Genomic DNA, 23,294 nt, shown 5'->3' with positions numbered 1-23,294 from the left:
TTTCTGATGGAGGAGGCCAGCCCTAGTCACTGACAGTGACAAGAGACTTGGTAGCCAGCATCTAACAGGCCACCAATGATTCATTCCTCCGGCTACCTCTTGTTTGTGTAGACACCAACCACTCTGAATCTGGCTAACTTTTAAAACCAATAGAAAAATGGAGAAATGACAGTGTGTGACTTTCTGGGCAAAACCATAAAAGAAATTGACTTTTGCCTTGCTTCTCCTGGGAGAAGCCAGCTGGTAATGTTATGAAGACACTCAAACAGTCCTATGGAAAGGGACTGAGGATACTGCCAATAGCCCACATCAACTTGTAAGTGATATAATTAAGCCATTTGCAAGGCAGATCTTCTGGCTTTAATCAAGCTTCAGACTACAGCCCAGGCCAACATTTTGACAACAACCTCATTGGGGACCCTCAGCTAAAGCCATCAAGTCCTGAATTTCTCACCAGGAGAAATTGTTTGATATTATATAATGAATGTTTATTGTTGTTTGAAGCTGTTAAATCTTGAGATCATTTATATACAGTGATAGATAATTAATTCAAGAGGTTAAGTGTTACCAAATGTTATATCTGTTAGCAGACATAAGTGACATTCTCCAATATTAGCTTGAAATACTAAAGGTGAAATTTTACCTTCCAAGTGTTGTATCTTTTGTGTTTTTGTTATTACTTCAGACCTTGAGTGGGGAAGAGTGGTTCCAGTTATTGGGTCCCCTAAAACACTAACATTATGTTTTTCATTCTGTCATTCATTCCCTATTCAACTAGCATTCTGTTAAACATTTACTAATTCAAAGAACTGTGCAAAAGTTTTGAATACCAAAAGAGTAAGAAGACCTTTTCCACTGACATTAAAGTTTGCATAGACTTATGAAAAATGGACATAATTATTAATAACTACTAAATTATATCATAGTTAAATCTCATAAACTAGTTAATTGACTATGGGGGCAGGAAAAGAAGAGTTCAGCTAGTATACAATTGATTTGATATATTTGATTGAAATTACCTCTCATATGTAGACAGTGTATGTGAGTAACCCCAGCCCAATGGGTTATCACACTTATGATAATCCTTTTTGAAGAGGGAAACACAGTGTTGAGAGCATAAACTCTGGAGTGAGGCTGCCTCAATTTCTCTCCTGGCTCTGCCTCTTGGGACTGGTGTGGTCTTGGAAAATTAACTTTTGGTGCCTTTTTCTGCATCTGTCAAATGAGGGTTAAATGAGTGAATATATGTGTGGTATTTAGAGTAGTGCCTAGCACCATATTATTGTTTTGTATTACTATTAGAATTTACAAAATCTTTTCATTATGTTGACAATGGTTAGCCTCAAGATCCTGAAACTCTTTTTCATGCATATAACAGCCAAGTCATACACTGTTGTTTTCATCAATTAGTTTGCCAAAACATATATTGAAGATGTTACCTAGTGTTCCAACAGCTTCAAGAGAAAACTTTGCTGTTTCTACAGCAGATAAGCTCATGTGCTGGAATTGCTTGTGTCCATTTTTTGATGCACTACCCAGAATTACCTTACTAATGATATCCTATGAGAAGCAATTCAAGATTTTTTACTTCCTTAAGCTCTTCACATAACTAGACAACAATGCAAAATAAATAGATTCTTTATCTTGTTCAAATTCATATTTTTTCAAATAAAAAAGTTTCATTCCATATTCTAGTTCAAGTTGTTCAGTAGTCCCCTCTTTTCATGATTGTTCTAAGTTATTAATTTTTTTATGGAATGTAAAGTACTTAATAGTTTTGTTAAATAAAATGTTTCACTTACTAAGCTGTATATCTAACGTGCAAAGGAGACAGCCCTTCCCATGTTGTATTAACTACATTATGACATCTTTTGTTCACTATCATTCAAAATGATAGAAATTTAATTAAAAAAAAAAAAAAAACAGGAAAGAGTGGAGAGGGAGTCACAAAGAATGTCTTGTCCAAAAGGAAAATGAGTTAATGAGCATGTTTCAATACAATGGACTAATGTTTGTGTCCTCTCAAAATTAATATGTTGGTATTCTAACCCCCAATATGATTGTATTAGAAGATGGAGCCTTGATAAGGTAATTAGGTCATGACGGTGGAGCCTCAAGAAATTTCATCAGCTTCATGTTAAATCCATCTGGTACTTACACTTCTTGCGAGTTCAAATAAAAATCCCATAGAGTTATATCCTGTGAAATTTAATAGAATCCACCTAATTCGGAGTTTTATTTAGAATGCATTTATAGCTCCATTTATTGGAAAATGAGAATGATTTCAAATAATAATTTTAAGTTCCATGTTATTTGCAAATGAAAATGGAGTAAAAGAAGGGAGAAAAATATTTGCTCAATCAAATTTGCATTGTTGTACCCTAGAAATTAGAAGAAGAAATCAATGAAAAACTGTGATTTTGTTTGCCTTTTCCAAACATATTGCATCATTTATGTAACCCAATTTAGTAACCCTATTTAAACTTTTTTCTTGATGTGAAGCACAAAGAACTTTGAGTTCGTTCTTTCTAATCTAGAGAACGAAAGGTCTTTAACAGTGACATAATCAAAATATTTCCAATAAAAATCTAAAATCAGGTACAATTAATATAATCACTATTCTACAGCATAAAAGTATCTCTATGTTAAGAAACTGCTCAGAAAACATAAAAAGCGCATGCAGTGAAGTAAGAACTAGGGGAAAAGTAAGAAAACACAAACCACAATTTCAGCCTCTTCTACTTTTTGTCTACTATGTGTTTAAAACAGCTAAATATAAGAGTAAAAAGAGGCTTCAGTGGCATATCTCCTATAAAAAAATAAGATGTTAAAACCAGAAACCGTATTCACAATAATTTTAAGATGTGAATTGATATATTAAAATAAATAAAATGCTCCCCTCCCCCTCGCCGCTGACCGAGTTCTTCCTTTTCAGACCCAGTCGTCGTGTTGTTGTCACGGAGATTTTCCTGCTACTGCTGCTGCCGCTGCCACTACCACTGGGCTCATTTGCCCCGACCCCTTCCCGCCGCCCGGCCCCCAGCCCCACACAAGATATCAGAGGATTTAGCAAAACAGCTGGCAAGCTACAAAACTCAGCTCCAGCAAGTTGAAGCTGCATTATCTGGAAATGGAGAAAATGAAGATTTGCTAAAATTGAAGAAAGATTTACAAGAAGTTACAGAACTAACCAAAGACCTTCTGTCAACTCAACCTTCTGAGACGCTTGCAAGTTCAGACAGTTTTGCTTCTACTCAACCTACTCATTCATGGAAAGTAGGAGACAAGTGTATGGCAATCTGGAGTGAAGATGGACAGTGTTATGAAGCGGAGATTGAAGAGATAGATGAAGAAAATGGCACCGCTGCAATCACCTTTGCTGGTTATGGCAATGCTGAAGTGACTCCACCGTTGAACCTCAAGCCTGTAGAATAAGGAAGGAAGGCAAAGGAGGACAGTGGCAACAAACCCATGTCAAAAAAAGAAATGATTGCCCAGCAGCGTGAATATAAAAAGAAGAAAGCTTTGAAAAATGCTCAGAGAATAAAAGAACTTGGGCGGGAAAGAGAGGACCAGAAAGTGAAATGGCAACAATTCAACAACAGAGCCTATTCCAAAAACAAAAAAGGCCAGGTAAAGAGGAACATTTTTGCTTCACCTGAGAGTATGACTGGCAAAGTTGGAGTAGGAACTTGTGGAATTGCTGATAAACCTATGACACAATATTAAGATACCTCTAAATACAATGTCAGGCATTTGATGTCTCAATAATCAGAAAAACTATTGGATTTCATCTCTGCAGGGCTTTACATTTACCTTTTTATCCTTATATTTTTCTAAAGGTAAATTATTTGTTAGATGAGTAAGCAAGATACCATTGTCGTCATTGGTTGACTTCAGGAGAATGCAACGTGAAGAAATTGCATTTGATAACTGCTATTTGTTTAACTTTTCTCATTATCAGTACCACAGTTCCCTCAAAGTTTGTTGAATAAAGCAACTTTTTTAGATGCTGTTTCATACAGCACTTAGATGAATTATTGATCATCCTAATATTAGGCGCCTACTTAACCTATGCTATGTACTTTTTGTAATTTGTAACTTGAAATTTTCAGATGCTTTGAACTTGACACATACTCTAGCAATTCACTGGAACACCAAGGCAAAAACACCAACCTGCTAAAGAGATCCTTTCATTTTTCTTATTTTCAACTTTAAAACTTAGCTGTCGTTCAGTTAAGCCTAAAGATAGGTTAATTTGTAAATGGCAAAGTTTATTTTGAGGTTTTTCCTCAAATACTTGTTTCCTAGGCCTATTAGGCCATCTCTAAAATTGACCTATTTTACTTTTATGTACTCTTAGTTCTATGTAAGAAACTTTAAGATGAGCTCCCTTTTCTAAGGTGTTTTTGTTTTTTGTATGTTTGCTTTTTCCTGGTTTTTGTTTTTTTCATTTACAGCAGTGGTACCATGTTTTGAATGTGTAATGTTTATATGGGAGAACAAAAAGCTGATGTATAGCCCTGTATACAGTGTAGATACTATTTTTGTAAAAAAACAAGGCTAAATTAATGAACAAGAGTACTTGAATATTTCATCATTAAAAAATTCTTGTATTTCTTGTGCATTAATCTGACCATAATTTCCCCATATATTATGTTCATTTAGCTGTTTGTAATTTTTGTTCATTAGATCAAGTTGTCTGCATTTGGTGGTGTAAGTGAACATCACAGTTATCCTGAGTTGAGTTTAAGCCAAATACATGCATAGAAAAGGGTCTTCCTATTAATGGAAGAAGCTAATTTTTAGGATGTGTATTATTTCAGTTTTGCATGTTTAATTTTTATTAAAGTGTTTTTAAAATCAAAAATAAATAAATAAAATGCAAACCTATATTGAATAACCTGTGGACAATTTACAACAAAGAATAATGACTGTACATCAGCATTTGAAGCAATCACTAGTAAGCTTCAAAGAAAAGGAGTAAACTAACCATTCTCTTGGCAAAATAGATAGTAACTCACATTGTGTTCTTTGATAGTTCCCATCTACTCCAAAGGAATTTCAGCACTATCTTTCCTGGTCCTCCTTCGCTTCCCCAACAACCTAGATGGCCGGAAAGCCCTTATATTAGACTGCTAACATTGATTTTTTTTTTTTTTTTTTTTTTTTTTTTTTTTGAGACGGAGTCTCGCTCTGTCGCCCAGGCTGGAGTGCAGTGGCCGGATCTCAGCTCACTGCAAACTCCGCCTCCCAGGTTTACACCATTCTCCTGCCTCAGCCTCCCGAGTAGCTGGGACTACAGGCGCCTGCCACCTCGCCCGGCTAGTTTTTTGTATTTTTTAGTAGAGACGGGATTTCACCGGGTTAACCAGGATGGTCTCAATCTCCTGACCTCGTGATCCGCCCGTCTCAGCCTCCCAAAGTGCTGGGATTACAGGCTTGAGCCACCGCCCCCAGCCTAACATTGATGTTTTTAAACGGAGAATTTCAGAATTGATGGCACAAAACCTCACAATAAATATTTATCTCACTTTCCACCTTTTGTCCAAAAAGACACTACTCAAATGAACATATTTTACTGGATAGAGAGAGTTACAGTGTAGTAACCCTAGCGATGTGATATGGTCCTTGATTCTTAGTACATTAGCACCAATATATTTAGTTATTTAAATGTTATTCTCCCTGTTGACATTCAGGCCTTGAAGAGCTTAATTATAAATCAAATCGGTTATAATACCAGCTGAAAGGTATGTCTGGCCTAGAATAGGAAGATAAGAGTGTAGACATCAGAGAGCACTAGAAAGTTGCTTGGGACAAGAGGAAGGACAGGCATTGTATTGCTATAAAGTATTACCTAAGACCGAGCAATGTATAAAATAAATACATACCTACCTACATACATACATATATACATAAAATTTTAAAAAGCCTTAACTGACTCACAGTTTGCCACGACTGTGGAGGCCTCAGGAAACTTAAAGTCATGGTGGAAGTTGAAAGGGATGCAAAGGAGAGAGAGAGAGCATGAGCAGGGAACCACCGCACACTTTTAAACAGTCAGCTCTCATGAGATCTCACTCACTATCACAGGAACAGCGTGTGGGAAAACACCTCCATGATTTAATCACCTCCCGCCAGGTCCCTCCCTGGACACGTGAGGATTACAATTCGAGATGAGATTTAGGTGGGGAGGATGCAAAGCCAAACGGTATCAGGCATGAGGACCAAAGGAGACCACATCATGTCTATCTCTGAGTAGCTTTACTAAGAGTTGAAGGATGATATCACTTTAAACGTGCTTTAAATTTCAGTTGTGTGTGTAGTATGTGGACCACATTCAACTTGTTTCTTTCTTTAGGAAATAAGAATATTTACTATATAGAAAAAAAGAATTCAAACACAAAAAGAATAAAAATGTTTAATCTATATTTTCCTGAAGGGGTCAGACGCGGTGGCTCACACCTGTAATCCCAACACTTTGGGAGGCCGAGGCAGGCAGATCACTTGAGGTCAGAAGTGTGGGACCAGCCGGGCCAACATAGTGAAACCCCGTGTCTACTGAAAGTACAAAAATTAGCCAAGCGTGGTGGTGGACACCTGTAATCCCAGCTACTAAGGAGGCTGAGGCACGAGAATTCCTTCAACCCAGGAGGTGGAGGTTGCAGGGAGTCAAGATTCTGCCACTACACTCCAGTCTGGGAGACAGACAGAGACTCCATCTAAAACAAACAAAAAAAAAAGGCAAGACAAGGCAGAAAACTTCCACAGAAGTCAAAGATAATAAAAGGTCACATGGATTTAGCCACAAACTTTTTATTTCTAAAATGTGGTTGTAGCTGAAAGCAAACTGGGCTTTTATAAAATGTTCTTATCCAGAGCCTTCCCCGTGAAGAGTAATTTTCATTGTTTTATTTTCTAATCCACTGATTTTAACGAAATGCATCTGCCACATTAAAGGGAACTGTAAAATGATAAATACAATACTGAAAACTCCAGTTGCTCACTAAGCATCTTTTGCATTTTCTGCCACATGGTGAACTTGAAAAAGAAAGTACATCTGGGTTATTGCTTTATGTTCTTATAAAGTATTGAGAGGTTCTTTTCTTCCTTTTACACAGTACCAACACAATTTTCTTAATAAAATATGTAATGGCATTTTTTTTTTTTTGCATGTACTCTGTGCAAAACTGTCACAACAAAGCTTAGCGCCATAAGAAATAGGTCACTGAAAGAGTTGTTACAAGCTGTGTATCCTGGCTTTGTTCAATCCATTAGAATTCCTAGATTTTAATTTTTTCTGAGTCAACACCATTCACGGAGCCTGCCATCTTTTATTAGCTAGATGGGAGTTTTTATAAAGATTCATAGCCCTTCTTCAAAAAATCTTTTTTTTTTTTTTTTTTTTTTTTTTTTTGAGAGGGTCTTGCTCTGTCACCCAGGCTGGAGTGCAGTGGCACAATCTTGGCTCACTGCAACCTAGGCTTCCCAGTTTCAAGCGATTCTCCTGCCTCAGCCTCCTGAGCAGCTGGGACTACAGGCACCCACCACCACGCCTGGCTAATTTTTTGTATTTTTAGTAGAGATGGGGTTTCACTGTGTTAGCTAGGAAGGTCTCGATCTTCTGACCTTGTGATTCGCTCGCCTTGGACTGCCAAAGTGCTGGGATTACAGGCTCAGAGCAATTAATCCAGTGATATGTTCAAGAGGTCTCTGCCCTGAGGAATCCGCTGCTGACCTATTATGAATCACTGTCTCCTGTACAGTCTAGCCGGACGGAAACTTTGTGCGCTGGAACTTAAAAACTAGTAATCAGAAATTCAATATTAAATATTACCAAAGACAGCCAAAGGCATTGGCTCATTGTTCCTGCCAAAACTATTATTCCCTGGATAATATTAATTATGAAAAATGATAGAACAAATTTCTATAAGTCACGTCTTTGTGAAATAAATGAATTTCTTTTTACAATATGCATTCACATAAATAGGTTCCTCAAAAATAGGTACTTTATTGTGATTTTTTTTCAAAACCAGTTTATTTGAACATGTTTTTAAAACCACAGTAAGGACCTTGTTAGAATCATCATATAAAATTATAGTTATAGATGAGTTCCACTACTGGTATCTCTTACTCTGCAGATTTTGAAGATACCCTTGATGATTATTAAAGCTTCTTGTTCCTTAGCAGAGAGAAGGTGACACACATACAAGTAAAGTGAGAATTGACAGGCTTTTACAGATAAGTAGAGAGGAATTGTTCTGACATCCGCCTTGTAAGTTTAGAATTCTAAATTATTTCACCAGAAAAACTAAACTATCGTGCCTTTTCTATGGCAGTATATTAGACCATTTTTACACTGCTATAAATACCCAGGACCAGGTAATTTATAAATAAAAGAGGTTTACTTGACTCACAGTTCCCCATGGCTTGGAAAGCCTCAGGAAACTTACAATTATAGTGGAAGGTTAAGGGGAAGCAAGACACATCTTACATGGTGGCAGGAGAGAGAGAGAGAGCACAAAGGGGAAATTGCCATGCTTTTAAACCATCAGATCTCATGAGAACTCATTTACCATCACAAGAACAGCACGGGACAAACTGCCCTCAATTCGAGATGAGATTTGGGTGGCGAAACAGACCCAAACCATATCATACAGGAATCCTCAACCTTGATTTGATTGGTGTTTGAATTAATCTCAAGTAGAACCCAAGAACAATGTCAGATGATAGGAGTGGCTCAACCTACATGTGCTGAGTGTATTGGTAAACCTAAGGTCTCTCCACCCTATGCCTTCCCCATACCTACTATCTAGGAGGACTTTAAAAGAGCTTCAGTGTATCTTAGCCTCCTATTTCTGACAGGCTGGAATGTGCTGGAGAGAGAAATGTTGAAGTTACATGACTGAAAGTTTATAAATAATGTAGTAAAGTTCTAGAAAAGATTGTGGAAGAACTGACTTTAGACCACTTCCATTGTACAGTGTGATGAAGATAAACCCTGGCACACTGGTACATGAATTTGTAGAGGAAGTAATGGTGCAGGGAAGAGTCCAAAGAGAGTTGAGTGATGTCTATCTAATAGCTTTTAGTTTTTCTGTGAAGCACAAAACTAGCTCATTAATTTATAAGGAAGGAGCATGAAGTAATAAATTAATAAAAGTGAAAAATATTTTAAGCAAAAAATAGTTTGGGGCATAATTTTGAAGTGTCATGAATAATAGTATAAGAAGTTTGAATTTCTATCACTGAGAGTGAGTCATTTTATCTCGTTTTATACTGGACAATCAACTGTTAAATTTGCAATTAAAAAGTCATTGATAATCTTAATGAGAGCCATTTCAGTAAGGGAGAAAGTCAAATTGAAATAAATGGAGCAATAATAGAGTAGAAGAAATGGGAATACAGAGATGGATTCAAATGTATGGCTCCAAAAGAAGCAAATTCTTTGACCCAGAAATTCTACTCCTGGGAATATATCCTAAAATCTTCAAAGATTTGGCATGTTTTTCATCACATTGCCTCTTCAAGTTCTGACACATGCAGTATACTCACAAGAATATTCAAATGAAAGCTAACTGTATTAATCCACCCAAGCATAATATGATAACCAAATTGTGATTGTTTAGGAAAGCCTTAAGAGAACATAACTTGACCTCAGATTGAACTGGGGCCCCCTATCCTTACCCTAATGTGTGTTTTAGGGTGTACATGTTTAGCAGTTCATTGGAAAGTGAGTAGGGTAGAAGTGGTAGCAAGTGTAAGAGAGCATGCGAAAGTGAGAACCAAAAAGACACACACGCACACGCTCACACACATGGCGGAAGGGGGAGACAGGGAAAGAGAGAGGGGAGAGAGAGAGAGAGAGAGAGAGAGAGAGAGAGAGAGAGCACACCTTGATCTCTAAAACAGAAACTTTTCTGGATGGGCAGAAAGAAAGAATGTTGAGCTGGCCTCTAGAATGCCAGGCCTACTCAAGGAGTCATAGAAGTGCCAGTGTACCCACTGTACCTGAGTACTGCAAACTCCAGAAAAACAAAAATTATACCTGGTTTTGTTCACCATTGTAACACTAGCACAATACCTTACCTAATGAATATTCACTGAGCATATTAATTAAAGAGTACAGATGTCAAAAAACTATTTCAAGATGTCATATTTTGACCAAGGAGATATGAAATACAGGAAGGACTGATAATCAATGAACACACGTGGGTATACTTGAAGCAATTATTTTCAGTTTCCCTTCTTTATGGACATGGCAGCACCAATTGTGATTAGTCAATGTCTATATTTTTTAGGTAGTTTAATTATTTGAATTTTTCCCCTGGGTTAGGGTTTAAATGAGAAGATAGTTTAGGGAAAAATATTACTTTTTTATCAAAAAATCTTATTTTTATCAAAACTATCTTATTTTTATCAACATGGATTATCAAATTTGCCAGACAAAGGTTTCTATAGTAATGTTTAGTGGTTTTGAATGCTATTGTCACTCTTTCCAAATCTTCTGAAAACATTGTTTTTATACTTGATGGTGGGTATTAGATGAAAATAATTTTGAAACATTTTAGAAAATCTAGTTTCATTGTTAAAAATACTATATATATTCAAGATATGTGTTATTCTAGCCAATTTATCTCTTTTACTACATTTTGTGTTACAGTCTTCTTCAAAGGATACTTTGATATGTTCTCCATAACTCATAGAGGAAAGAACAGAAGCTCATATAATACTTTCATTTAGTCAAGACATTTATTGAGCACCTATTATGTGCTGTACTCCTACGTATAGTGGATAAAATGACGGCAAATGGCAACATGTTTTCAAGAGTCCAACATAGAATTATGTTAATCACTTAATTAAGGCGGGGTGCGATGGCTCATGCCTGTAATCCTAGCACTTTGGGAGGCCAAGGTGGGTGGATCACCTGAGGTCAGGAAATCAAGACCATCCTGGCTAACACAATGAAACCCCGTCTGTACTAAAAATACAGAAAATCAGCCAGGTGTGGTGGCACGTGCCTGTAAGCCTAGCTACCGGGGAGGCTGAGGCAGGAGAATCACTTCAACCCTGAAGGCCGAGGTTGCAGTGAGCCAAGATCACCATTGCATTCCAGCCTGGGTGACAGAGTGAGACTCCATCTAAAAAAAAAAAAAAAAAAAAAAAAAAAAAAAAAAAAAAAAAAAAAAAAAATTTTATATATATATATATATATATATAATTAAATTACTGATTCTATAATTACATACTAGAGGAAAGGAACATGTTCTAAACTTCTGCCTCAGAGAAGTTTGACCAAAGAACTGAGATATGAGGGATGAGCGGGAGTGCAGGAGAAAGTCATCCATACAAAGAAAATAAGTTTTGAATAGGTCCTTTGACAGAAGGGAACATGGCGCACCATGAACAATTCCTTTGTAGATGGCATGAATGGAACCTCCGGGGTTACTCTTTGGCTACCTTACATGGCCTATGGCTATAGCCCTGCAAGTATTGCTCAAGGAATGACAGTAGTGCAAGGGGAGGATGGAATGACAGACAGGAGCTAGCCTATGCTGGGAATGTAAATCACTTTAAGTATTATTGCCCATTTCAGATTTTTAAATGGAAAAGTCACACAGATTTGGGAAATCTCTCTAACTCAGGTGCAGAGAATAAAGTGGAGGAAGTACAAGGTGAAATAAGGGAGAGCAGGTAAGCAGTTAGAGTAGTTGTCCAGTTGAGAGAAGATGGTGACAATGAAGGTAGAGATAGCCTCATGGACTGACAAAGATAGTATCACTCTTAAATTTTATTTATTCCTACGTCCAAGCTAATGTATACTCCTCTCTACACAATCACTACCAGGTTATTATATACATATCCTCTTGAGCACCTTCCAATGTTGATATAAACAAAAATCATATATAGGCTAGTATAATTAAGGAATAAAACACCTAGACTGGACTCAGAAAGTTTGGTTTTAAATCTACTACCACCTTGCATGGTTACGGGAAAGTCTCTTAACCAATTCATGTCTCAGTTTTCTCTTTTGTAAAATACTTAAAATAGTATCTACTTTAGAGAGTTATGAGAATTGAATAGAATAATGTACTTTTAGGATCTATAATAATATTTAGCAGTAAAAGCCCACTAATTAGATTTCCATGTTAATAAATGATGAAATTTGATTTGTAATGCTACAAAACAAACATCTGAATCAATTGAGCATATTATTTTATGATCATTTCAGGATAAAGTGAATATTTTATAGTGTACTATATTGCAGCCTTTCTTTTCACATATTAAGATCCAAGGTACTTTCTTTCATTAAAAATTATATTGTTCATTTTTTATTGTAGTGTTCGTGACATAAAATTTTGGTGTAGGATAAATACTGGGATACCAAATAACCTGTCTTAACTCTGGATAATTAATACTTTAACATATCTTTAAAAGTTAATTTATATTAATTATATTTAAAACTCTGACATCTATGAAATAGAATGTAAAATGAAGTTCAATTCACCTATAATAGAGAAATAAAGCTGATAACTTGAGAATAGTAAGATTTATGGAGCTTTTAATCCTCTAAAATTACTTTATTGCTTCTCATCTATAAGGTGAGAGCCACAGACAGAATATTGCCCAATTTTATGCCAATTGTTGTGGTATAAAATATATTCACTTTTTATTGAAGTATAATATTTCTTATTATTGTGATATATTTTTTGCCAAAGACATAAGAATTTGTGTATCATCCCAAGGAGAGACAATTCTTCATCCTTTCTCTTTAACATAATATAGGTTTTAAGGGCATTAGGATGACCAAAGTAGTGATAATAATAATTTCTGAAAAAGCTAGTTCAATTATCCTCATCATTGAAAAATGCCATAAACATGTTTTATGTTGTCACATTTCTAAAATACAGAATGTTGTATGTGTTTTTAAATTTTGTGAAATAGTAAATTTAAGCATAATCTAGCATTCTATTTATAGTGTTGGTTACTCATTTCACTTTTTAATACTAAAGGAAATAAAAATTCTGGCCATGTTATTGCTGCCTCAAGTCATAAGTTTTATTTACGGCCATTCATTTGCAATGAACAAAGATAATTCTTAATGTCTCTTTTATTCCTTAAAAGATTGATAATTACTGATGATGAAATATAGAATGATTTAAGGTTTAAGAAATATAGGAATTCCCTTTCCTATAATTTATATTTATGCATTTATTGTTTCAAAAGAATTTACCATGTGCCTTTTAAATGAGAGTGAAATGCACTCCACCAAATTCTGAGGGTAAAGTGTTTAAAGAAAATAACCCTTGTCCCTACACAGAATGCTTTCAAAAATATGAAAGTATAATGTGCACAAGTAATTTATTACGCACATAGTGCATATGGGGAAAAGATCAAGAGATAACTTGGACTGGTAGTTAGGTGACACATCACAAAAGGCCATATACAAGATATTAGCTCTAACATAGATTAAAGGCAGTCAATGAGAAAAAAAATTCAACAAAAAAGAATGATGTTCATACTTTTCTGTATTCAAAAGATCATTTTTGCAGTAGCATGGAGGATAGATTGCTCTGCAATAGTGTAGAAGATGGTGGAAACTGGAGCAGGAGTACCAGGAAAGAGAGATAATGAAAATCCTAACTAAACAGTGATGGTGAGAAAGTGAAGTAAGGAGAGATATAAAATATATTTAGTAGGAAAAAATATAGTTTATTATCAAGAGAAAAAGAAAAAATGATATGTGTAGTGAATCCTAGGTTTTTGACTTGGGCAACCAAGTAGATAATGTAGCCAAACAGTAAGAGGGAACCAGGAGGAGGAACAGATTTGTGTGGGATGGAAAGATATGTTCATTTGAATTAAAATGAAAATATCATGTTGTGGCTATATTAAATGAGGTTGCTTTTTATAAAAGTAGTTCTGTGGTTCCCTGTGTTAGTCACAGTACATTTATTTATTCAACAAGAGTTCCTGAGTAATAGCAATGCCAAAGCAGAGTAATGGATAGGGGTGGATAATACAATAATGAATATGTATGGTCCCTGCTTTTAAAAAGTTTGAGTATGAGAGTGGAAATAAGTTCCACAAATAATCAGTATTTATCATTAGAGATGTCCAAACCAATTGTTTGAGAATTCAGGTAAGAAAGAATTTATTTGGTGACAAGTTTAAGGAAATACACTTTTTTTAAAAAAATAGGATTTAAATTATACCTGAAAGATAGAAAGAAGAAACAGAATTTTGATAGGTTAAAAAATATATATATATGGGAACGACATGCTAAAAGAGGAAAGAGAACGGGGACATGCAGGGAAGGCGAACTACATAGAAACATCTAGTGGTTACCCAGTTTGACCAAAGTGGAAATTATACTTAGAGTAATGATGAGTATCAGTATTGGAAACCAAACTTGATCTTGAAAGAGGTCAGAGAATCAGGATTCGGCTTGGTAGCAGTGAGAATCTACTGAGAGTTTCTGAGAAGGGGGGGATGAATGACCTATCAGAGCTGTTCTTACTAACATTAATTTTGAAGCTGATTTACAAAGAGACCATATTTAAGGGACTCCAGCTAGTATAGGAAAGAGAAAAGAGAAAGACCAATTTATGGGTCTTGTTAGATTGTTAGAATTCACAGAAATGAAATAAAAAAAGACACAATGGTGTCAAACCAATATTACCAAATGTATCCTAGTGACATTAACTAAAATTAGGAGGACAGAAAGTTTTTTTTGTTGAAAATAGTGACATAAGCCATGGATGAATTTCACTGGTCACTCAAGTGGTGTTGTACAACAACCTTTTGCAAACAAGAAACAAAAGTCAAAAAAGAGTTTAGGCCTGGATTTATATGTTTGTGGGATTATGAAAATCAGAAAAAAAAAATAGTATCCATTGTGGGAATAATGATTCAGTCTTTATGATATATATTCTGAATCATCTATTTATAATGTTTTCCCTATTTCAGGTGACTAAACTCTAGGTACAGAGATTCTTTGTTTCCCAAGCACCTAAAACATAATGTTTGATCAGGCTCTTTTGGTTTCAAGGAACCAAGTCATTTAAACAAGCTCAAGTAACAGAGACTTAACATAAGGCTCAGTGAGAGAGATGAGACATACAGAAATAGCTGAGTAAGATCCAGAGTAGAATCAGGACATGTGGGGATTGGAACTAGATTCAAAGCAGCACTAGGAACATCAGAAGCAAAAATTCATGATTCTTCAATGAACATGGTCCCACTAGTTTCATTTCTGTGCCTCCTTTTTGGAGTCTTTATTTTTCTGTTTCTCTTATAAGCTGATTTTACAATTTTCTTCCTTTTTATTACCTTAGCTATCCTGCTTATTGATAATTTCTGTGTTCTCATAACTTCTTCTTTAGCATGAGCCATCATGACCCTGGAATTTATGGTATCTGCATCCTTTCATTTCTAGCTCCCTCTGTTACCTGCCTAATTTTCTCTGTGGATACTAATATCTACTCCATAGTGTACAATGTTATTGGTCCAATTCATCTCAGTTTTTGCAGAACTTTTCAGGCCTATTCACCCTATAGACTGCCTGATCAATCAATAAATCCTCTGACTTGAATCAGCTGCCCACGGTTTGTCCAGTTAAAAGAAGCCATCTAAGCAGGAGGTCTTATAATACAAAATATACCACTTAGTGTTAAAGTAAAATAGTTCCTCATTATTGTATTTTAAATATTTAAAAAATATATAGCCAGCTGTTTCTTGTTAGTATAATATCTTCTATGATCATGTTGAACTTATAAAGTTAAATTGAATGCAACAGGTGGTAACATTTGGCTTGATGTCAACTTGCAAATCACAGAACAGTGTCTAAAATGTAGAGATTGACTTCACTTTATGGCATGTTCTATAAATATTCTTCAGTTATTTTATCAGTATTGTTTTCTTTTTCCAATTCCAGTATATATACTTCAAGTCAGGGATGTGTTTTTAATTCATGTTATATCCTCTCACAAAGTTTAATAATATTGAGGTAGACAATTACAGTTATGTTGTTGGATACTGGTTGATTTCAGGTTTTATAAATTCATATTTCTCAATTTAAAGTTTAAGAGATTTAATATTTATGTGGATATATATGGGTACAATCAGGCACACATATGCAAGCACACATATTATTAAATACCTGTCAATTATAACTAATCTTTTGCCCCCAAATTTACATAAATGACAAAGGAATTGTTTTAGGGCAATTTTATAATCAAGCACCTATATATAATTGCTCTTTCTTATCTTATACTGTTTGGCATTTGAATTTTTAAATATACCCTATAAAAATATTAAGGTATACATAATGGAATTAGAACAAGATCCTTTGGACCTTTCTGTTGACTCATTCTTATTGCATGAAATGATCTACATATGTTTATCATTATCTGTTTTATTTTTCATTTAGCTAATGTTAGCTTACATCTAAACTCTTAAAGGCTAATAGTGCACTCATAAAAAGAGCCTGACTCACTGTTTACTTTTAATATGTATATATGGATACTGAAGATTAGAATCCAATTTCTGTGTCATTAAAACATATAATTACTTTTTCCTACTTTTCTTTGTATTACCAATACAGTCAAAAAAGAATAAATAAATGAATTTTAAATGAGAAAAAGTTTATATTTTTAAATCATTACAGTGACCACTCAGAAATAGCTTTTTTATTCATAAAGAATCACAAGGATGTTGTATCAAAGAAACAATAATCAAAGATGGTAAGTGTTTATTATTCAACATGTACTTGGGCACCTTTGTGATCAAGTAGCATGCAGTCATTGGTAATACCAAAACAAGTAAGACCAATTTACTGCCTTTCAAACGTTTACAATCTATGTGAAGAAGATGGAACTGCCAACAAATAAAGTAAATAAAGTGTTATAACATCCACTTGGAAGTTCAACATGTAAAAAAAAATTAGTCTTCAACTCAATGTGCATGAAACATGATTTTGCTTTTTCTGTAATTCAAAGTATTTCTATTTTGGCTCCCCTTTTGCTGAATATTAGAAACTTAATCTCAGAATTTCAGTCAATTTAGGATAACCTCAGAAAAAAATTTGGGTTTCCTCAGTCAATGCTGGGTTTGCTTTGTCAACTCAGAGTCTATCTTCCTAGTGATCCTTGAAATTAGATCTATGTTCCAAGGGATTCCTCTGTGCTCAAATATAGTTGAGTAAGAAACAGTAGGAAATGAAAAGAGGATGAACTGATTAATGGTTGTCATCATATAGTCATACTGGTTTCTGCTAAAAATGTCCATATTCTCATTGGTTCTCTGGTTATTGGTCCATGTAAGTTGCTGCTTTTCCTTCCTTAGTCCTACTTAAACCATAATCTAGACGACTAGATCTCAGGTATGTGTGAGATCTTCCAAAGCATATAACAAACACTTGATTTTCACTCATACCATACTGGGTACAACAGAACACTGGAGCCTGTCTCAGGTACCTCTGCTCAGCCACTGCATTTTTGATCATGTGTTACATGGCGATAGAAAACAGAGTTAAAAACATTCTGGTCCAAAATGAGGAAAATGGAAGCAGTTTTAAATCCAGTTGGGAAAACTCCATTAGGTTTCAAGGCCTGGGAACATCTTCTGTAGCTTTCCACTGTGTCCTCTGGATCTTGGCTTTGAGTCATCCTTTCTTTTTCATAAAAGGTAGCATGTGTTTGTTGATGAGTAGTTTTAATAGTCCCTGCTTCCTGCCTGGATAAATTCAGGGTTAAGAGAGTCTCCTTCTTCTTCATATTGTCTCTGTCCCTTTCAGTCTCAGCTGTCAGTTCTTCTCATGAATTATTCCCAATTACCTTGTGGGCTTTTTGTGGATTTCGCAGTTCATTCCATTAGACAAAAAGTCATCCACAGATTTTTCTGAGATAATTCTTTCTCTATTTTTGGCTTCTGCTGACATGGCTTAGGGATGATGTCCATAAGCTTCCTTGAGGCTCTCTGGTTTGAGAAGAGTTATGATAAATACCTTTAATCTCTTGTATTTAACACTCTGCCCTTTTGTTTTTTCTGAGGTTGCAGCAAAAAGTTGTACATTCACATCCTGAGTTTCTCTCTGTGGCATACTTTCAGAAGCAATCTCTTAATTATTGCATATTTTGTCATCCATATAGGCTGAGAATTTCCCAAATCATCAAGTATGGTTCCTTTTAATTGAACAGTACTTTCCTCAGTTTATCTGCCTTCTCACATTTTACTATAAGCAGAGAAAAGAACCCAGGCTTCACCTTCAACACTTTGCTTAGAAATCTCCTCAACCCAGCCGGGCGCGGTGGCTCAAGCCTGTAATCCCAGCACTTTGGGAGGCCGTAGATGGGCGGATCACGAGGTCAGGAGATCGAGACCATCCTGGCTAATATGGTGAAACCCCATCTCTACTAAAAACTACAAAAAAAAAAAAAAAAAAAAAAAAAAAACTAGCCGGGCGACGAGGCGGGCGCCTGTAGTCCCAGCTACTTGGGAGGCTAAGGCAGGAGAATGGCGTAAACCCAGGAGGCGGAGCTTGCAGTGAGCTGAGGTCTGGCCACTGCACTCCAGCCTGGGAGACAGAGCCAGACTCCGTCTCAAAAAAAAAAAGAAATCTCCTCAACCCAATATCCAAGTTCATTATTTATAAGGTCTGCTTTCTACATTAAGCAATTTTTTTCTAAGCTTTCTGCTATTATACAGCAAGGATCTCCCTTCCTCCAGTTTCCAATAATAAATTCCTCATTTCCTTCCGAACACCAACCAGCAGGATTTTTAAAAATTTTTTTATAGATTCAAGGGGTTACACCTGCAGTTTTTGTTACATGGATATATTGTGTAGTGGTGGCACTGGGCTTCTAGTATACCCATCACTGGAATAGTGAACATTATACTTAGTAGGTAATTTTTCAGACCTCATCCGTCTCTGATGCTTTTCCCTTTTGGAATCTCCAGTGTCTATTATTTCCCTCTCTCTGTTCATGCATACCCATTATTTAGCTCCCACTTATAAGTGACAACATGCTGTACTTGATCTTCTGTTTCTGAGTTATTTCAGGTGGTTAAATCAAAGTTTTAAGATCTGGGGTCCTACAACATAGAAGGGTACCATTCCTTTAAAATTAACATAGAATTTGTGTATGTGTGCTTTTTGCTTTTTCTGGTGAAGATTTTATATTGTTTATTACATTATTAAGGGTTTCCATTTGTGGTACTTTACAAGTATGATCATAATGTTTTGTACCTTATCCCATAAAGAGGTGAAATCTATTCCCCCACCTCTTAAATCTAGGCTGTCCTTGTGAGTTTCTCTAGCAGAAGTAACACTAAGTTCCAGAATCTAGGTCTCAAGAGGATTTATGCATCCTTCCTAAACTCTCAGGGAACTCCGAAAGCATCGTGTTGAGAAGAAGCCATAGGTAGAAAGTGCAGTCAGTCACTCCATTCTTTCAGCCATTCTAGTTGATGACCCAAACATGTGAGTGATACCAGCTGGCTGCACCTGCATAAAGCCCAGGTGAGATTAGCAGAAGAAACACCCAGTCAACCTACAGACATGTGAGAAATTATAAATCAGTGTTGTTTCAAGCCGCTAAGCTTTAGGTTATAGTATATGATGTTGCAATAGATATAAAAAAATATATTACCCCATAAAAAGCTGACTTGGGGCAAAAAGCAAATTCTCCTCCAAAAACTTTCCCTTTTACTGCTGGGTCTTTTTGACAGAAGTGTTAAGAAGGAGACATTTTTAAATCAACACTTTAATGACATTTTTCTTCTACTCCATGAGTCAAAAGGAGATAATATTCATCCTCTGAAAAATTAATTGTTTTACAATAATGCTATAATTAAAATGTTTTAAATTCATTTATATTATACAAAAATGATGTATAGACTTGGTTTTCCTTCAAAGAAGTCAAAATTTCCAGGATCATTTTATCAGTACACAAGCTTATAGGCTTGAATCCATCATTGGAATTTCTTGACCATTGTGTCAGGTCATTCTTGTGTTGCTTTAAAGGAATACCTGAGACTGAGTAACTTATAAAGAAAAGAGGTTTAACTGGCTCATGGTTATGCAAGCCGTATAAGTATGGGGCTGGCACCTGCTCAGCTTCTAGAGAGACCTCAAGGAATTGTTATAGCAGAGAGCAAAGCAGGAGCAGAAAGGTCACATGACAAGAGCAAGAGGAAGAGAGAGGGTTGGGGGAGGTGCCATATGCTTTTAAACAACCACATCTCATGAGAACTCACTCACTGTAGCAAAAATAGCACAAGCAAGCCATGAGGCACAAGAAAGTCATGAGGAATTCATCCCCATGACCCAGACACCTCCCACTAGGCCCCACCTCCAATACTGTGTATTATATGAGATTTGGGTGGGATAAATATCCAAAACATATCAACCATCTTAATATAAATATACAGAATCTCCAATTTACACTTTTAAATGTTATCATAAGGGAGGATTCTTTCTCTAAGAAATTAATCTGTTTATGTTCACCATGTCTTGACTCAAAAATAATTACGATGTATCTATATCTTCTACTCTACATCTTTTTTTATTTACCCTGTATCATATCCTTAGTATAATAATGATGAAAGAAATAATTAATATTTAGGCTGGGTGTGGTGGCTCACACCTGTAATCCCAGCATTTCGGGAGGTTGAGGTGGGCAGATCACCTGACATTAGGAATTTGAGAGCGACCTGGCCAACATAGTGAAACCCCCTCTCTACTAAAAATACAGAAAAAATTAGCCAGGCGTGATGGTGTGCGCCCGTAATCCCAGCTACTCAGCAGGCTGAGGCGGAAGAATTGCTTGAACCAAGGAGGTGGAAGTTGCAGTGAGCCAAGATCACACTACTGCACTCCAGTCTGGGTGACAGAGCGAGACTCCATCTCAAAATAATAATAATAATAATAATAAATATTTAATAGTATTTAATCAAAATGAGGTCCACACCTTAAAATCAAATTTGTTATTTCTTTCCAAAAGATTGTTTTATATTTCACCATGACATCTGAAAATTCCTACTATCAGCATGTTCACAATCTTAGTCTATCAAGTCTTCACTTCATTCTCATTTATTTGTAGACACAAAGAAAAATTTGAATAATTCCAGACCTATTATATTTTACTAATTCTCTAAAGTATATTTATTTAAATATCGCTGGATTGGATTAAACTGTATTTTAATCCCATTAACTATAACTAGGAGAAATTGGAACATTCACATATAAACATTATGTCTTTCATAGGGATTCTTACTGCACTATTTATTCCCAGCCAGAATAAATGCATATAAGACTAATTCAAATGTGGTCTAATTTAAGTACAAGGTGATGTTTTCAATTCAGTTGTCACTTATGACTTGCAGATGAACGGCTTTCCTTTTTGATCCATAATCTATTCAAACTGTCATGGGACATTAAAATGCTTAGCTAAACTTTCCACACACATATTCATTGAAATAAATTTTTAAAAATCCTTCAGTTATCAAATCACTACCTCTTTTTCTACTTGATTTTCCTTTTCATTGTTAATTTATTTTTTGATTTATCAGTGTAATAGAAATATCATTTTAATAAAAATTTTAAATAAAGTTTCCTCCTTAAAGTTTAATATGTTAAAATGAACAAAAGAGAACTACTTGATAAATATTAAGTTGAAGGCAAACAATCTGTTTGCAATCAAATGAAAGAAATCACTTTCTCATATGGGTATTTTCCCCAGGATCTAAAAAGCAATCTTGGTATTTTCTTCTAAAATAGGTAACACTATTCCTGGTTTTATCTGATTTCTTGCCAGTATGTAGTGCATAATGAATCATTTCAATAATGATATGCATACCCCTAAATAATGTTTCCTTAGCCTTCTGGTATTCTTTTTTTGACAATCCCCAGCCCCAGTTTGCCTTTATTGTTTGCACTGTGTTCCAGAGATGCTGAGAATATTACAGAAAGCCTCAAAGTTATGCAGGCACTTCTAATTTCTTCCTAATATAATTTATCTAATTCTTTCCAATATTAATAGAATTCTGATTGTTTTTTTAGAGCAGCAATGCAGCAATGTGTCTAGCTAATATAATCTACTTCCCTACCTACCTTGTGTAGTTCTGGTAAATTAAATGTAAGTACAAATGTGCTGACAACTATCGAAAAAGTTTTATTTTCCTGATATAGGTCCCAGTTACCACTTATTCACTACTTCTTCCCTCATCTTCTGTTTCTAATGGATAAGAGGAGATGGAGGTAGAATGACATTTTGAGACCTTGTGGGGTGACCAACCCTCCTGGTAAAATCAGGGACTGTGGAGTTTTCCTAGACATGTGACTTTTCATTTTAAAATAGAGAAAACCCCAGGCAACATGGAAGAAGTTGGTTATCTTACCAAAGGGTGAAGTGAAAATGAGGATGAAAGTTACTCAAGAGGGTAGAAGAGAAAGAAGCGCAGTTCCTGATGACATTGTACAGCTGCCATATAAGCTATGGGCTTTTTATTAGAGTAGAGAAATAAACTTCTTTGTATCAACTCATGAAATTTGGCTTTTTTATGAATACTCAAACATGCTCTTTAACTGCATTCACAACCTTGATGTACTCCAGTCCATGTGAATCACATCACAGTCCATTTGAATGGTGTCACCTGAAGTTGTGCAGCACACAGCCTGTGCAGCTAGCTGTATGTGGTAGCCCTGACCAAGATTACACTGTCATAAACCATAAAATCTTTAATGCTCAAATGATGGTTCCACCTTACAAACAAGCTGTTTCTCAGATGTATTCTCTCTCTCTCAAACAACTCCAGACCATATACCCTTTTCTTTCTTCCATGAGGTCTCTTAGAAAAAAAGATTCCCTCTCTCTTTTAAAGTGTATGTCTCTAAGTGTGAGGTTGATTTCTTTGCTTCCCACATCCTTGGGGTCTTAATCCACCTGATTTGGCTACAAATGATTTACTTTTCTTATTAGCTTTTTGAGATTGTAACAATAAATTTGGTGGGACTCTCACATCAAATTATGATCTCTGAGTTCTATTAAACCAGTTTATCTCCATGTTTGAATACTGTAGCACTAAACTTGGACTCTTAAGCAAAATATTTATGAATTTGTTCACCTGAATTATTTACATTTCAGCTGGGTACAATTTTCTTAATAATATCCAAATATAGAATATAAATATATAGACAATAATGAGCAAACATATAATCCTCCATGAAAAAAAGAAATTAAACAAAAACTTTTCCTTAAGGTAAATGTTGGAAAAACAGTGACTTTCCTCCT

The 23,294-nt window shown here is 35.5% G+C and overlaps 1 pseudogene; it reads left to right on the top strand.

Annotated features, from left to right (window-relative positions):
• Positions 1-4,576, top strand: part of LOC117084941 — a 184,109-nt pseudogene extending 179,533 nt beyond the window's left edge.
• Positions 4,577-23,294: the final 18,718 nt, after the last annotated feature.

This window comes from Trachypithecus francoisi, unplaced genomic scaffold (genome assembly GCF_009764315.1).
Source record: "Trachypithecus francoisi isolate TF-2019V2 unplaced genomic scaffold, Tfra_2.0 Lachesis_group1, whole genome shotgun sequence".
NCBI classification, from domain to species: Eukaryota; Metazoa; Chordata; class Mammalia; order Primates; family Cercopithecidae; genus Trachypithecus; species Trachypithecus francoisi.
The sequence above is the reverse complement of the archived record's forward strand: the minus strand, read 5'-3'. Positions and strand labels throughout refer to the sequence as shown.